The sequence below is a fragment of the Schistocerca cancellata genome, chromosome 3, assembly GCF_023864275.1.
Source record: "Schistocerca cancellata isolate TAMUIC-IGC-003103 chromosome 3, iqSchCanc2.1, whole genome shotgun sequence".
Classification (NCBI taxonomy): domain Eukaryota; kingdom Metazoa; phylum Arthropoda; class Insecta; order Orthoptera; family Acrididae; genus Schistocerca; species Schistocerca cancellata.
Window position 1 is genome coordinate 808,372,863 of NC_064628.1, and position 18,805 is coordinate 808,391,667.

Below are 18,805 nucleotides of genomic sequence, written 5' to 3' on the forward strand. Positions count from 1 at the left end.
TACTACGCTGCATTATCAAAACAAATAAACTCTTGCTAATACCAAGCCTACATTTCAATATAAGGAACTTGTTCCTGTATTATTAGTGCGTTAATAACAATGACGTCATATATGTTAAAAAAAATAATAACACCACTACAAGGTTGCCTCAAAGGAGTAAATTACTAAATTTACACCGTGTAAATTACTAAATTTACACTGTAAACAATTACCCCCAATCCACCTGTCCTGCTGACTACCACCATCAGCATAAAAATCTGTATACAGTGCGTTAAAAATAATGTCACTGTAAAACTTCAAAATGGTTCAAATGGCTCTAAGCGCTTTGGGACTTAACATCTGAGGTCATCTGTCCCGTAGACCTAGAACTACTTAAATCTAACTAACCTAAGGACACCACACACATCCATGCCCGAAGCAGGATTCGAACCCGACCGTAGCAGCAGCGCGGTTCCGGACTGAAGCGCCTAGAAACGCTCCGCCACAACGGCCAGCACTATAAAACTGCCTTAGAGGAATGTGACACTATAAGATGACATTAACTTGTAAATAACAGCAAAAAATCCAAATATGTGCACATACACCACAGCACTAAATTTACACTGCAAACAATAACCCCCACTGGAATAGGATGGGAATAGGCCAGGCATGCACTTTATTTAAAACAAACTAAAAACCCTGGATCGTTTTAACACTTGGTGGATAGTGTGCCCTCAAGTTTAAGTTTTTGTCACCGCTGGATCTGCATTCTCTGGCGTAGACAGCAGTTCCAGATCATTACAGCTCTGTGGGTTACAGCCTGCTACCTGTTATTTATCATATTATATGGGCGAGTTGGTGGCTGGTGTGACAGAGAGCGCCAAAGAAGCCATCTCACTCACTCACTCCAGTAGGGTTGTGGCATGCTTATGACAGTTGCTAGTCCTCACAGCCAGGTCGGTAGTGACAGCTTGCTGGTGTGATAAAGAGTGGCCATTTCACCCCTGTCGCTGTCCAGTAGCATTACTTATCAGGTGTGTGGGCACTGAACTTGCATTGTCTGATGTGGGCAATTGGCATGGTGTCCCATCACCACTATATATATATAGGCTGAATCACCAAAAACGTGCACTGCAGATATTGCAGAAATGAAAAGTGCTGTTTATGTGCAGTTTTCACAAATTGTGTCACTAGTAAGGGACTCATATTGTTAACCAATAAACAGACTGTACTAATACTTAGAAAACGTACTTTTTGTGCAAACATACACTTTATTAAATGGTGCAATGCTCATTGACATTAAAAAACTAAAAGTAAGGCAAATTAGAACGTATGGTATTTGTTGCAGCATTCTAGTGCAAGTCGTTTATGAAATATCATATTTTGAAAAGTATCCACGATGACACTTGTACAACACCAGTGGTAGCACACACTAACGAACACCGTTAAGTGTATACGTTAGTTATGTGGATTCTGGCCAGTAATGAGACAGTTGACAGTCACAGGCTATGTTCAACATGACCACTGGTGGCAATAATACACGCTTCCAGTCTGCTATGGAATGACTGCTGCATGTGTGCTATCATTTCAGCAGAGATATCCAAGCAGGCTCCAGTAATATGTTGCTGCATGTTGTCAGTTGTATTTGGTATACCCTTGTAGACAGCGTTTTTCAATGAAAAGTATACAGGCATCAAACCTGTGGAATGGTTCAGCCAAGGTACAGGTTCTCTGCGTCCAATCCAACGATTCAGAAACAATTTGTGAAGACATGCTGTAGACCAGGGCGTAACAACTAGCCGGTTTTGAGCGCGAGTACTCGCGTCTGCTCAGGCACGTGCTCGCGAGCAGGTGCAAGGTCCCGGAGTGGGGAGGGAGGGGAAATGCGCGCGCACCTTTGAATAGGGCCGCAACGTGCCTATTGAATTCGCGCCGACTGTGTAACGTTTAAAATACTAGGATCAGCTCTAACAGTCACTTCGCTGGTTAAGAATCATGTCAAGTCGCCGTTGTGTAACCCCAACCATGCTTTCGCAGTTCAACCCCCACTGGGAGGAATTGTATCTGTTTACAGAAAAAGTTGGTGTTGCAAAATGTTTAGTACCGTATGTCACTAAACGCTGAATTCTTTTAGGAAATTTAATTTGCAGCGACATTATACGTCGTACCACGCGAAAGACTACGGAAGTGGAAAATGTGATGGACCAGATCGTGCACAGGAAGTTATTAAACTTAAAAGGAAGCTATTCGAAGAAGATCTGGACGACGAAGAAAAATCAACTGAGGCAGCTCTCAGAGTGAGTTACAAAAGTGCTTTCCTTTTAGCAAAATCCCTGCGGCCCTTCGCTGATGGCGATTTAATAAAAGAATGTTTGGTAGTTGCAGCAGAACATTTGCGTCCATCTCAAGTTGAACAGTTTCGGATTGTGCCATTATCTAACATGACCATTATGCGTCGCATACAGGACATGGCAGACGACTTCCAGAGCCAGCTTGCAAATATCTGTAAAGCTTTTATGGCATATTCTCTAGTTCTGGACGAAAGTGTTGATATCACTGGAACAGCGCAGCTTGCCATATTTATTAGAGGTGTTAATAGAGATCTTCAGGTGAGGGAGGAGCTCCTCGATGTAGCAGCCATGAAGAACACTACAACCGGAGGCGATATTTTATGTAGTGTTGAAGAAAGTGTTGAAAATATAGGATTGTCGTGGAATTCTTTAGTTTCAGTGTCTACAGACGGTGCACTAGCGATAATAGGGAAAAAAATCAGGTTTAGTTGCGCTGTTGAAGGAGAAAATGCAAAAACTGACCGTGCCGAATGAAATAAGGGGCCTTCACTGTGTGATCCACCAGGAAAACGTATGGGCAAAGAGTATCACTCTCAAAAATATGATGATTGTTGTTGTTCGTACAACCACTTATGTAAGGAAGCATTGGCTACAACACAGGCAATTTAAAAGCTTTCTTGAGGATGTAGAAAGCCAGTATGGTAGCCTGCCTTATTACAGCCAGGTCCGCTGGCTTAGTCGTGGCGAATTATTAAATCGATTTTTTTGCCTATTAGATGAGATAAATATGTTCATGGAAATAAATAACATGTGTGTTCCTGAATTGAAAGACCCTTCATGGAAATGTGATCTCGCGTTCTTAGCAGATTTAACTAGCCATCTGAATGCTTTGAACATTTCAATACAAGGTAATGATCTGCTAATTACTCATTTAATAGATCGAGCACGAGCTTTTAAAATGAAATTGACGCTTTGGGTGAGTCAACTGGAAACAGGAAATCTAGCTCATTTTCCTAAATTATCATCCGTGCAAGATGTTCACAAAGACTGTGAACGTTATTCACATAGTTTAGTTGCCCTTAAGGAAGAATTTGATCAGCGCTTTCAAGATCTGACAGCACTAGACAGTGATTTTGATCTGTTCTCCTCTCCATATTCAGCGAATATTGAAGAGATTCGTCCTGAGCTGCAACTAGAAATTATTGACCTGCAGTGTGACAGAGAATAAAGAGACAAATTTCAGAACAAGAAAAACATTTTGGATTCTACAGACACTTCCCTCAGGATAGATTTCCTCGTTTGCACAAACTGGCGGCTACAATAATATCAATATTCGATTCCACGTATGTTTGTGAACAGCTGTTCTCTGCAATGAAATGTAACAAGACGCGCCTGAGAAACGTATTGTCTGATCGAAATTTAAACTGCACGCTGCGCCCACAATGCACAAGAACAATTACTCCGAACATAGACGCAATTGTAAAGGGCAAAAAGTAGAAGATAACCGAGAGTCCCACACTTCAGTGACACCTTTTATTGTGTAACAGTTCAGAAATTAATACGAATGTAGAGGCATACACTAAGCTAATAAAATTATGTGGCACGTGTACATTCTCCTTTACTTGTTTCATTTGTCGTAGTAATAATTCATGAGTGATGTCCCTGCAGGTGGCCGCGGATTTACATTGACTGGCGGCAGCTTTTGTGTGCCCCACGTTACTCTCCCCACTCTCCGCTCTGGTCCGGTAGTGGGGGTAGCGTGCTCGCGCTGCTCCGTGCTCGCGCCTTGCTTGCTCACAGCTTGCTCCGCGAGTACGTATGTTGTGAAGCCCTGCTGTAGACCTTCGTTCACTAAAGGCTGGACAGCCACAACATTCGTACCACAGATTCCGCCTAGTCTGCAGACGAACGTCTTGTAGCATCTGTGGAAGATTCGTGAAGACATGCTGCAGAACTGTTGGTACCACAGGTTTTACCTAGTCTGTGGAGGAACGTCTTCTAGCAATAATGGAAGATGGTCTATTAGGAGGCTGCGATGCTGGTGGTTGTTCAGCGTTCTTTCTGAGAACAAAAGGCCTATGAGCTGATGGTTGACTATTCCACACCACACATTTACTCTCTATGAACAGTGACATTCCACCTGACAAAACCAACACGGATTTCAACAAACCAGTATGTATGTTTCAGTGGTTTAGCTAGCCATAATTGGTAAATGTGACTTCATCATTAAAAAAGATACATGATATGTCTGGAATATCCTGTACAGAAGTTATCATGGGTCACATAACCGTTTCCAAGCAACACTTGATGGAGAGAGATGTGATGGGCATGGAACCTATGTCATTGGAGAATTCATAGGACATGTGCCTGACCACTGCCGCATCCTTGTTTGATTGCACAGGAACTAAGTGCAGATCAATTGCAACAGCAGCTAGAACAGAAATTTTCCCCTCTTCTGTCGTCACTTGTTTCCTTCTGCTACATTGTCTAGGTGTTACACTACTGCTTTCACATAACTGGCTAAAGAGGTTGACAAATTATTGCCGAGATGGTCGAGATCTGTCGGGATGTCTTCCCACATACACCATGCAAGAACAAACTGCATTCTTTCCACACTCTCCATGCACCATGAGCATGTCGCCTTTTCTGCATTGGTGAATCCAGTAGTCCACTCACGGCCTACTGCTTGGACTGTCACATTCTATCTGGCCAGCAAGCCGCAGTGCACTCAAGTAACAACCAAGCACATTGTAACCAAACATAGCAACGTTGTACGTAGCAACTATACAGGTTGAATAGCATAAACAAGTGTCAGTATGGAAACTTCTCAAAATACGATATCTCGTAAACTACTCCTACTAGAATCCTGCAACAAACACCACTGGCATTCTAATTTACCCTGCTTATAGTGTGTTAATGTCAATAGTCATTGTTACATTTAAAATGTGTGTTTGCACAAAAATACATTTTTTAGTATCTGTTTACTGGCTAACAATACAGACCCCTGACTACCAATCCATTCTGTGAAAATCTCGTCCGCAGCTCGTGGTCGTGCGGTAGCGTTCTCCCTTCCCGCGCCCGGGTTCCCGGGTTCGATTCCCGGCGGGGTTAGGGATTTTCTCTGCCTCGTGATGACTGGGTGTTGTGTGCTGTCCTTAGGTTAGTTAGGTTTAAGTAGTTCTAAGTTCTAGGGGACTGATGACCATAGATGTTAAGTCCCATAGTGCTCAGAGCCATTTGAACCATTTTTTGTGAAAATCGCATATCAATAGCACTTTCCATTTCCTTAACATTTGTGGCGGAAGTTTTAGGTGGACAACAGTTTTCAAGCGACACAGTTACAGTTCTTCAACGAATTCTTGCAGTTATTGAATTGCGAATCATTTAGTTCACTGCTCCACAGGAGCAGATGGCAAAATGTCAGTTTGGTAAGAAGCATTTAGTTTTCTGACGATTCCTAAACAACACGTGTGAAATGTTTAATTTTATTTTACTAGAAATGTCCAGTTTATACACAAAATAAACCAATGGCCTTGCCGCAGTGGTAACACCGGTTCCCGTCAGATCACTGAAGTTAGGCGCTGTCGAGATGGGCTAGCACTTGGACTGGCGACCATCCACTCTGCCGAGTGCTGTTGGCGAGCAGGGTGCACTCAGCCCTTGTGAGGCAAATTGAGGAGCTACTTGATTGAGAACTAGAGGTTCTGGTCTTGTAAACTGACATACGGTCAGGAGAGCAGTGTGCTGACCACAAATGCTCCTCCATATCCGCATCCAGTGAAGCCTGTGGGCTGACGATGACACATCGGCCAGTCAGCACCATTGGACCTTCATGACGTATACGGGCTTTTACGTCCTTAAGACTTTTGCTTAAACTAGTTGAGATACTGAAATAACACCAAGATAAGTAGCATAATATATTAGAAAACGTTGATTATATAGAACTCTTGCAGTGAGTTAGATATTAATATTTTGTCATCTCTGATTCTTTGTCATTCATAGAGTTTTAGAGCAGAGGACCATCGTAATTTTACGAGATAGATGTACACTGCCTGAGAAAAAAGTGAAGCATTCAGAAGACATGGTCACATGTCAGTATAACTCTGTGCACATACACACCATTGGGGGTTTGTAAATTATTAGAGTTGCAATTCACTGTGGGAGGCAGAACGACCTCCAGAATGTATTAGTGTAGTCAGTGTTCAGTATTGGTAACAGGCATAGTAGGGTATATAAGGCGTGTGGACAGCGACACATGTTGAACAGTATTGTGAGGTACGTGGAGATAGCATAGTTGTGTGAGACAGCTTTATCAGCACCTGACAGACTTTGAAAGGGCCTTATTTTGGGTCTCCACTTGGATGACTCGTCGAATTGTGTAATAATTTATGGCATGCGACAGTGGCCAGCTGTTAGACTGCATAGGAACGTATGGACAGTCAACACTTGTCGTCGTCTGCCCCTGGTAGCTGAGTGGTCAGCGTGATGGAAGTCACACCTAACGGCCTGGGTTCGATTCCCTGCTGGGTCGGAGCTTTTCTCCGCTCTGGGACTGGGTCTTGTGTTGTCCTTATCATCATCATTTCATCCCCGTCGACATGCAAGTCACCGAAGTGGCGTCAACTCGAAAGACTTGCACCAGGCGAACGCTCTACCCGACGGGAGGCCCTAGCCACACGGCATTTATTAACTTGTCGTCACCCTTCTGGCCGACCAACACGAGGGAGGATCACCTACATGAACCAAGCATTTTGCAACCCTCTCTCATCTGCTCCTGCCATCAGAGAACAAGTAATGGACTCCCTGCAATATTCTGTGTCATCCCGCACCATTGGTCGGAGACTATAGTTCAATTCTTTTATCTTGGCGGCTCGCGCATGCCCGACCAGACGCGGGAGATCGCGGCGTTGCCAGTTGCACACGACGCACGCGCTAATAGAAGCAGCGCCATAGTATAGCATAGTTCGCAATCTTACGTTTAGGAAGGAGCGCGCAGTTCATGAAGTAAAGCCAGCACGGCCGTATTAACCCTTTCGCTGCTACAAAGACGTGCGCCCTGCATTCCGCGCTGTGCGCGATTTTGTCACTGCACTGCTCGCCTGCACTCTTCAAAATTTCTTGCAATGGTTTACTACATTTAATGCTGCATAATAACTGCGTTGAACATCGAAACAAAATTAAGTCATTTATGGGGGGAAGGTATCAGTCAAGAAGACGTGTAAAAATCAAATTTTTGGGCCAAATAGTTTTTGTCAAAGCAGTGGGAACACCATGTGTCTGCACAGGCGAGCAGTGCAGTGATGACAAAATCGCGCACAGCGCGGAATGCGGCGAGCACGTGTCTGCAGCAGCGAAAGGGTTAATTAAGAGACAAAGCACTAGAAATTTCAAAAAATTGCATTCAAACGAATATAATTCGTGAAGTAAGGCACTTCGATATTGTTTTTAAATAATGAAAATATTAAGCACTGCACAAGGTTTGAACTCAAAACCTTTCACATAGCAGCCCAACACCTTAACTGTTACACTAACGCACCTCGTCCAGCTACAGAACGCCATGAGAACTATAACACCTCACGCAAAATACTGACAAACACTGTTGATATGACTATGAATTATTCACGCTTCGTTGAAGTACAATAGGAAATAAACAATTACCGCTGTTCTTTATTGCGAAAAAGCGGTTTGTGAGAGTGATACAAACACCTTTCCTTGCTATCGCCTGAATTAGGAATCTTATTGCTTGTTTGGTTTAATTAATTAATAGAATATGAAGCAATTGGTGTAAAGAATGCTTTTTCCAAACTTTCTATAAAAGAATGTATGCTATCAAGACATTGCTTTTGTTCTATTACTTTATTTATGAGTGAACGTTTCTAAAACTGAAGACACTCGTCCATGCTCTGCACTGCAGTCGAGATGTGGCAACATTGTTCTCTGTTCATTGGCTGACTGTGTTTTGTGACGTCAGATGCGCAGAACGAACCTAAACTCGGCCGCCAACATATATGACGCGCACTTTAGTAACAGCTGGACTGGGTAATTACCGTCCCACATGTAGGCTGCCATTGATACACCACAAACGGTTGCGTTTGGAATGTGCTAACTGGAAAGCACGGACTGCTAATGAATTGCATCACACTGTGTTTACAGATGAATCGGGGTTCTCCACTATTCCAAATGACTGTTATCAGTGAGAATCACGTCAGCCTTGGAGGAGTCCTATTTTATTTTTCAATGAGAGGCCCAGAGATGTTACTGCTGGTGTACCATCGAGTAATGATGGAGGGAACTTTGATGACACAATTATATACCTCGAACACTCTGCATTCTCATGTGTTACCTCTTATGTGACAGTATCGTGGTGCCATTATTCGACAGGACAATGTTCGTCTACGCATGTCTCTATGATCTGTCTGCATGATGTTGAGGTAGTCCTGTGTCCTTCAAGATCTGTCTCGAGTAGAGCATATGTGAACCAGCTCGCACATCCCAGTGCCAGTGTATTAAGGACCAGTTATAATAGATGTGGGCCAGCTCTCCTCATGAGAAGATACACTGCTTTATGACACCCTTCCCAACCAAATCAGTGCACGCATCCAGGCCAGAGCAAGCTCATACTACCAGGTTCTTTATGAATTTGACTCTATTGTAATCACTACAAGAACATCACATGCCCATACAGCCCCGTTTCTTCCTTCCCTTCTCAATGCTTCATTTCTTTGCCAAGTAATGAGCTCAATCACTCAGTTCGTAACATTATGACACACGTAAATACTCTAAATAAAATAGAAGACCATTCGCAACTGCCTGGTAACGATATCACTCCCTAACTTCACCCTATAAATTCACTGACTTAATGTCGAAAAATCTCTTTCTTAATTTTTGTGTATTTCGAAACATAATTACTTGTGGAATGAAATATTACTTCTTTTCGTGTTACTCGCAGTGCAAGTAAACGCTGCACGAGATTATGCAATTTGAATAAAGAAACCTTTACCAAAAATACAACAGTTAAGATAAATTCAACAGAATACCAGAAGCCACCCGCAAATGGATACCACCTCGAGTCAGTTCATCGCGATGTTTTCCCGGTTTCAATATAGTGAAGTCTTGTGTGTTCTATATGAGGCCCATGAAAATATTGGCAATGTTGTGTACATCACGGGACGCGACACTACGGTCTTACGAGTGCCATCAGCAGTCTCCGGCAATGACCAAATATTTGTTTCAGGCGGGTTTCATAATTCTTGACTGCACTATTAAATGCATGCAAGCCCTCTATAGCACACGGCAAAATCCAGTGGGTAATGTTTCATTTACTTATCGATTCCCGTGGGCCCTGCAGGGATCTGATCGTTCGCGAAATGTGACGAATAAGCTGACTAGTGTGACGTCTTTCATGGCCCGTTCTCTATCATCTATGGTCTAAGGCAGGGATTTTCAAACTCATGGCTTCCAGTAACATCGCAGCCTCACAGAACGAGCGTCACAATGATTTCATAAAAATAATAATTTGGTTTGTTTGCTTTCTGAACAAAGGAACAACGTGTGTGCTAGTAGATATATAGTAGAGTAGGTGCTGGTGGGAGAATGTATGGAACATGTATTTTACAAGAATATGAGTTATGAGGCAAGTGGTTGGGAGCAGGGGCTGTGTAGGGATAGGTGAGGATATTGTGTAGGTTCGATGGGTGGTGGAATACCAATGTGGGAGGGGTGGGAATGATAGAAGTGGGACATTCCTCATTTCAGGGCACAACAAGAGTGATTCAGTTACGCCAGTCCTGGGTGGTAGTGAGTCACAAGGGAAATGCTACTCTGTGGCCAGACAGTAGGACTGTGGGAGGTGGTGGGTGACTGAAGAGATAAGGCAGGCTGTACAAGGCTGGGAGGATAATCACGATCTGTGAAGGCTTCAGTGAGACTCTCAGAATATTTCATTGAGGACTGTTCCTCACGATAGATGTGACAGCCATGGGTGGCTAGCCTGTATGGAAGGAACTTCTTGGCATGGAACGGGTGGCAACTGTTGAAGTGAAGGTGTTGCTGGTGGTTGGTAGGTTTGTTATTGATGGAGGTAGTCAACTGATTGAGGGAGAATGTGTTGAGGTTCTGGAGAAATGTGGATAGGATGTCGTATAGATGGTCCATGAACAGGGTAGCATGGGGTGGTGCCATGCAGGTGCCCATAGCCTTACTCCTGATTTCTGAGTAGGTTATGCCTTCAGAGGAGAAGTAATGTGGCTGAGGATGTAGTTTGTCATGGAGACCAGCAAGGAGGTTGTAGGTCTGGAATCTGTTGGGTCTTGAGAAAGATAGTGTTCAGTAATGGTAAGGCCATGTGCAATAGAGATGTTAGTGTAATGCGAGGTGGCATCAATAGTGTCAAGCAGGGCACCAGGTAGTAAAGGAACATGAGCTGTGGAGAGTCGGTGGAGGAAATGGTTGGTATCTATTATATAGGGGGGCAGGTTGTGGGCAATAGACTGAAGGCGGTGGTCTACAAGAACAGAGATTCCCTCAGTAGGTGCTCAGTAACCAGCCACAATGGAGTATCCTGGGTGGTTCGGTTTGTGGATTGTAGGAATCATGTAGAAGGTAGGAGTACAGGGAGTGGTACGGATGAGGAGAGGTTCTAGGGTGAGCCTGAGGACTTGAGGAGAGACTGTAGATCCTGCTGTATTTCTGGAATGGGGTCACTTTGGCTGAGTTTGTAGGTGGATGAATCTGGGTTGGCGGAGTCTTCTGCCAGGTAATCCTTGCAGTTCAAACCATCAGTGGTGGAACCTTTGTCAGCAGGTACGATTATACGGTCGGGATGACTTTTAAGGTGGTGGATTGCGATTCTCTCTGCAGATATAAGATTTGTTTGCATGTTAAGGGAGTTGGGAATGATGCTGTGGCAAGTTTTGAGTTTAAGAAATTTTGGAAAGTTAACAGAGTGTGATACAGGGGCAATAGGATAAATCACATTTGGATGGAGGAGTGAACTGAGTCAGGGCGGATTCAAAATCGATCTCTAGTTGAGTCTGATTGGTAGGGCTGGTGGCGAAAAAGTGTTTCCACTGTAGGGACTGGGAGAAGGTCTTTAACAAGCCCTGCAAGTTTGAATAGGGAGTGGGGCAAAAGGTGAGGCGTTGGAAAGGACTGATACTTCTGTGGGGCTAAGGATTTTGGAGGAAACGTCCATTGAGAACATCATTAAATGCTTATTTTATCTTTTCGGTACTCCCTGAGACGTCATCATTAACCTGTGGGGGTAAGGTATCGCCTGGGGATATGTGTACCCCAGTTGCATACGACTGCTTTAGTTTGACCAGTGAAAGTACTGCAGTCTGGTTTTATTCAGAAGAATGAATAGCGCAGTCACATAAAACACTAAAGAGTGGTTTTATGTTGAAAGAATTAATACATGTTTCAGCTGACAGCAATACTACAGACTGGTTTTACTTGTAAAGAAGGAGTTAATAATTCAATGAGTATGCAAAACTACAACCGAATGTCTCGATCATTTCCACTCGGTCGCTCCTAAACACTGGTTTTACTTAGGGTTTCCATCTGTCCCTATATATCGCGACAGGGACCGTTATGGACTTTCTTGTCCTGGCATCCCGACAAGACCCAATTTTGTGCCGATTTTAGAAAATACTATTACGTGCGTGGCTCAAGTACTGAAGTAGCACCATCTGTTAGCGCAAGATGTAAATGCAGCCTCAGTTAGCTTTATTTACGTCAGGTTTATGTTGGCAAGATCGTCTCAAAGATGGCGTTGCATGTTGCGTATCCTGTATCGACGATGCAAGCGCTTTCTAGATCTAGCGCCATCATTCAAAAAAATACCAGACTTCTCCAGTAGTATGGGCCTGGAACTATTTAAGCAACGCTACACGGAAGACTCCGACAGTTCTCATTTGAACAGCGATCTGATTCATTCTGAACGTAGTACCAACAACGAGTAAAAATTAGTAATGTTTGAAGTGTTTACTGCGGGTGTGTAGGGGGTGAAGTGTATAGTGACGTGTTCTTCGATGACGAAAGTGTTATGAAAGTGTCACTTTTCGTATGATTACACAAAAGAGTGGTCTTCTGTCAAGAAAGGGGGTACAGATCAGGATTTGTAGCTGTTTCATCTCAGTAACTCACGGAGGTAAGGCAGATACGAGGAATCACATTTCTACAAAGAATCATACAATCAGATTCGCGGTAGAATCGACATCGAAGCTTATTTCTACATTCATGAGGAAAGAAAATACCCAGGAAGAATTGTTCGTTGTTGCTGCAGGACTAACAACACATTAAAAAATTGTCAAGCATCACCAATCTTTAAGTTCTCTTGAATGTACCGTAAAACTTAAGCTGCAATTCATCCTAACTCAAAAGTCGCTGCAAAGCAGTCTACAGACATGACCAAAGTTACAGCGATTGTTAAAAATATTCTCGCACCACGCGCGCGTCCGAATGCATATAACAATTGCAAGAAGTTTCATTTTACGATATAGTCACCGATTCATCGAATCAAGAGACTGTAAAGATGTTTGCTTTAGTTGTTCAATTCTTTAGTGAAACAGACGGAATCCAACCGAAGCTGTTGAAGTTTGATTGGCTGAATAACGAAACGTCGGAGACAATTGCAAAGTTTTGTCTGGACACTTTAAGAGAAATGCAAATTCTATTACATAAATTAATCACTTTTTGTGGAGACAATACCATACCAACTGTTCTGTATTGGTGCAACATGCCACAAGGGCGCAGCAACGACCGGACACTCGCTGCAGGTAAGAATATTTTCTGCTCAGCCGTCCACACAGTGCACGGCCGGAGCTGGCTGGGACACGGGAGACGGGCCGTGACCGCCAAGCAGCGCACACGCTTCTGTAACTGTGTCTCGCAATGTAGTGTTTAAATACAGTCCACCTTTACCATCACGTACTTTAACTTCAACCGCCTTTCCTTTGCAACGAGGGTATGCATTTGTTTGGACTGTCGAAAGAGCGAGGCAGCGCAGAATTTTACCGCGCGTTTTGCGGCTGCGTACACCAACTTCGGAGAGCTTCCTTGACGCGGCCAAATGAAAGAAGAAAAAGGAAAGAATGTAGAAGGAATTGGATGCCCTGCCCATATTCCTCACAATACTATGTCAAGCGCTGCTGGAATCGTAACTGTCGATATTGTAATAATCATCATGAAAATACTTAATTATTTTTAAATATACACGATAAGGACAGGGAAACTGAAAGAGTTCTGCTCATACACTGACGTGAATCATCAGACACTTCCATCTCACTCAAGAACAAGACCCCCGCAGTTGAGGGATTTCTTAAACTTTAGATTTCATTAAAACAATTTTTTGACGCCAAAGACAGGCCACCTAAAATAATTTGAGATTTTTTCAGCAGTCCGATCAGTGAAATTTACTTCATGTATCTGCAATCAGATTTGGCTCTGCTTGAAAAAGTATAAAAAGCGTAGAGAACGATAAAGTGTCGATGATTGAAATAAGAAATGTATTAATCGGCTCTCAAAGATGGCTAAATGAAAGGAAGACTGCCAGTTCTATAGGCGTTCAAACCAAGATGAATTTGAACAAATAAAAAATGAGAGATATAATTAATTTGATTTCGAATCTGAGGAAGAGACAACGGCTTTCTATACCGTAGCATTTGATTACTTAGAGAAATGGGCTATTTCTTTTAACAAATATCAAGATTTGATTGGATGACGCAAATCCGAGATTGGGTGATGATTGAAATCACTGTTATATGTCTGACTAAAAATGGTGTCGAGATTTCAGGCGACAATTGTTTTCAGAAATATATGTATCTGAAGAACTTTTTAGAAATAAGCAGGTCTCGCGAGAATGCAAGTCTAAACGCTCCGTGGAAAAAATGTGGATTTACTTTATTAAGGAAACCGATAATGCAATGCCAACTGTTAAAATTACTTACTGTATTTGTTTTCTATTGCCGCACACAACGCCACTGTGGTAAAAGTATTTTCACTGACATCGGCCCAGTGGACCGATGAAAGAAATCGAATCCTGCCAGGGACTATGGTATCAATCTTACAGTGCCACTTGAACTACAAGCTGACTTGCATGGAGTTTTATAAGTACCTTTAAGGGAAGAAAGACTTGCTAAAAACGTGAAATCTTCCGAAATATATGGTGTACCAACTACTTCTGCCGCAACAAGCTCTATGTAATTGTGTTCTAAATAAAAAGTAATTGTATTAAATATTTTTTTACCTCATTTCTACACCCCCATCTCAGAGTGTTCCGGCGAGGTCCCAACTGGATGTGGCAACCCTAGTTTTACTCGAAGGAATAAATGAATAATAAGTCACCCGATATGTGAAACAACAATTGCCTAATCGATTGTTGTCATTCAGTTGTTCCTATAGGCTGGTTTCACTCAGAAGAATGAAAGGAAACACAACAAGAGGTGCCCATAGGTTTTTATGTCGAAGAAGCTAAAATTTTTCGCCGGACATGTGATTTAGAAATTTTTAGAACGTTGTTATTTGCTCATCATTTTAATATCTATCTTTTACAGTCCCAGATTTTACGTCTTTCCGCAGTTAACGTTATTTTCTGTTGGTACCACAAAAGCCATATTCCCGCAATAAATTGTTTACTGCCATTAAAAATTGTTGGAGCACATAAAAACAAATTTTAATGCTCATTTTGCTTAATAAACACTGCTCATCCAGTGAACGCAGTTTGATTTAAATTAACAATTCGGAAGAAAACAGGTCATTGTATTCAACTCTGTAAAAGTTGTCAAATTTACTTTCAATGTAGTGAAAGCTTCGTTGAACGCACCTAACAGGAGTGCTCTACAGTTGTGTTGTGTAGAAACTGCAAATAATTGTTTCAAGTGATGCCGCCTTGCGCCGTGTGCTGATTTGTTCTACACTGCTTCAGACAAGATGCAGGAGCTGCAAGGGCTACTGAACATAGCCTTGCGGCAAACTTTACACGCCCTGTACTTCACTGGGGTTGCTAAATTGTCCACGAAACGGGCATAACACCCCTCCTCCAATGATACGAGACCCTGGCGAACAATTTTTACCTTTTCTGTCCACTTTCGAAATCGGCACACCTGGAACCTCATGACGTACGACAGGATAGAAACCAGGAAACAGACGGTAAAGGGATTGAGACCACTCATTTCGAAGTCGTTATCTTTTCAACCTGCCACATCCATCATCATCTCGCTAATCAGTTAACGACGTGCCACATCGATCAATGTCAGGATACTTAACGCCAGACTCTGCTGTGCAGTACTACTGAAGTAAATTCCAACTGGCAACAACCATTTGAGGTTCATGAAGATGCGCGCATAATAACGTTTTCCAGAAAACCAAAACTTCCGGAACAGAACTCTCACCGTGCCTATCCTTAATGGGGCCGCCTACACATGTACAGAAATAGTTTCGTCATTCAGTCGGCAGCTTCATTCCCTTTCATTATAGCTGATTAGTGAGATCCGGTGTTTGTTGACGTAATCGTTCTTTCCTTATTAGCTACGCATTGTTCGCAAGTACTAGAATTCCAAATACTCTGCCTATAGAAATTTAAATTGCCTTTTTATCATTATGATGCCGTACTGTATTCAGTTTTTAGGGTTCCATATTTCAGACGGTAAAACTGGAACCCTTATAGGATCACTTTGTTGTCTATTTGCCTGTCCGACAGTTCAAAACGCTTTTTCTCGGGTAGGCGTGGCCGTATCAAGTTGAAATTTATGTCACATATCACAGGTACCAGTGGTCTAGGGTTTAGCCGGCACGGTAGCTCAGCGTGTTCGGTCAGAGGGTTAGCAGCCCTCTGTAACAAAAAACTGAGTTAATCGATCAACAACGATGTCTTACGACGTCCGCCCCGAGCAGATTCAACGAACAAAAGCGAACAAAATGAGATTAAAAAAAAAAGAGGGTTAGCGTCTTTGATTCATAATCAAAACGTCTTCGGTCACGGGTTCGATGTTCGATCCCCGCCACTGCCTAAATTTTGATAAATAATCAGCATTGGCGGCCGAAGACTTCCGGCATAACAAGTCAGCCTCTTTCTGCCAACGGCCTTGTCAAAGAGGGCGGAGGAGCGGATAGAGGTTCAGGGCACTCTCTTGTCATAGGGGTGGGAAATTGCCCCTAAAGGCGGAAGAATCAGCAATGATCAACGACATGAGGATACAGAAGGCAATGGAAACCACTGCATTAAAGACACGTAACGTGTATCCACAGGACATGTGGCCTGTTATTGAAGAAGTGTCATGATGATCTCTCCATTGGCAAAAGATTCCGGAATAGTCCCCCATTCGGATCTCCGGGAGGGGACTGCCAAGGGCGAGGTTACCATGAGAAAAAGATTGAATAATCTACGAAAGGATAACGTTCTACGAGTCGGGGCGTGGAATGTCAGAAGCTGGAACGTGGTAGGGAAACTAGAAAATCTGAAAAGGGAAATGCAAAGGCTCAATCTAGATATAGTAGGGGTCAGTGAAGTGAAGTGGAAGGAAGACAAGGATTTCTGGTCAGATGAGTATCGGGTAATATCAACAGCAGCAAAAAATGGTATAACAGGCGTAGGATTCGTTATGAATAGGAAGGTAGGACAGAGGGTGTGTTACTGTGAACAGTTCAGTGACCGGGTTGTTCTAATCAGAATCGACAGCAGACCAACACCGACAACGATAGTTCAGGTATACATGCCGACGTCGCAAGCTGAAGATGAACAGATAGAGAAAGTGTATGAGGATATTGAAAGGGTAATGCAGTATGTAAAGGGGGACGAAAATCTAATAGTCATGGGCGACTGGAATGCAGTTGTAGGGGAAGGAGTAGAAGAATAGGTTACAGGAGAATATGGGCTTGGGACAAGGAGTGAAAGAGGAGAAAGACTAATTGAGTTCTGTAACAAGTTTCAGCTAGTAATAGCGAATACCCTGTTCAAGAATCATAAGAGGAGGAGGTATACTTGGAAAAGGCCGGGAGATACGGGAAGATTTCAATTAGATTACATCATGGTCAGACAGAGATTCCGAAATCAGATACTGGATTGTATGGCGTACCCAGGAGCAGATATAGACTCAGATCACAATATAGTAGTGATGAAGAGTAGGCTGAAGTTCAAGACATTAGTCAGGAAGAATCAATACGCAAAGAAGTGGGATACGGAAGTACTAAGGAATGACGAGATACGTTTGAAGTTCTCTAACGCTATAGATACAGCAATAAGGAATAGCGCAGTAGGCAGTACAGTTGAAGAGGAATGGACATCTCCAAAAAGGGGCATCACAGAAGTTGGGAAGGAAAACATAGGTACAAAGAAGGTAGCTGCGAAGAAACCATGGGTAACAGAAGAAATACTTCAGTTGATTGATGAAAGGAGGAAGTACACACATGTTCCGGGAAAATCAGGAATACAGAAATACAAGTCGCTGAGAAATGAAATAAATAGGAAGTGCAGGGAAGCTAAGACGAAATGGCTGCAGTAAAAATGTGAAGACATCGAAAAAGATATGATTGTCGGAAGGACAGACTCAGCATACAGGAAAGTACCTTTGGTGACATTAAAAGCAACGGTGGTAACATTAAGAGTGCAACGGGAATTCCACTGTTAAATGCAGAGGAGAGAGCAGATAGGTGGAAAGAATACATTGAAAGCCTCTATTAGGGTGAAGATTTGTGTGATGTGATAGAAGAAGAAACAGGAGAAGATTTAGAAGAGATAGGGGGTCCAGTATTAGAATCGGAATTTAAAAGAGCTTTGGAGAGCTTACGGTCAAATAAGGCAGAAGGGATAGATAACATTCCATCAGAATTTCTAAAATCATTGGGGGAAGTGGCAACAAAACGACTATTCACGTTGGTGTGTGGAATGTATGAGTCTGGCGATATACCATCTGACTTTCGGAAAAGCATCATCCACACAATTCCGAAGACGGCAAGAGCTGACAAGTGCGAGAATTATCGCACAATCAGCTTAACAGCTCATGCATAGAAGCTGCTTACAAGAATAATATACAGAAGAAAATTGAGAATGCGCTAGGTGACGATCAGTTTGGTTTTAGGAAAAGTAAAGGGACGAGAGAGACAATTCTGACGTTACGGCTAATAATGGAAGCAAGGCTAAAGAAAAATCAAGACACTTTCATAGGATTTGTCGACCTGGAAAAAGCGTTCGACAATATAAAACGGTGCAAGCTGTTCGAGATTCTGAAAAAAGTAGGGGTAAGCTATAGGGAGAGACGGGTCATATACAATATGTACAACAACCAAGAGGGAATAATAAGAGTGAACGATCAAGAACGAAGTGCTCGTATTAAGAAGAGTGTAAGACAAGGCTGTAGCCATTCGCCCCTACTCTTCAATCTGTACATCGAGGATGCAATGATGGAAATAAAAGAAAGGTTCAGGAGTGGAAGTAAAATACAAGGTGAAAGGATACCAATGATACGATTCGCTGATGACTTTGCTATCCTGAGTGAAAGTGAAAAAGAATTAAATGATCTGCTGAGTCTAATGAGTAC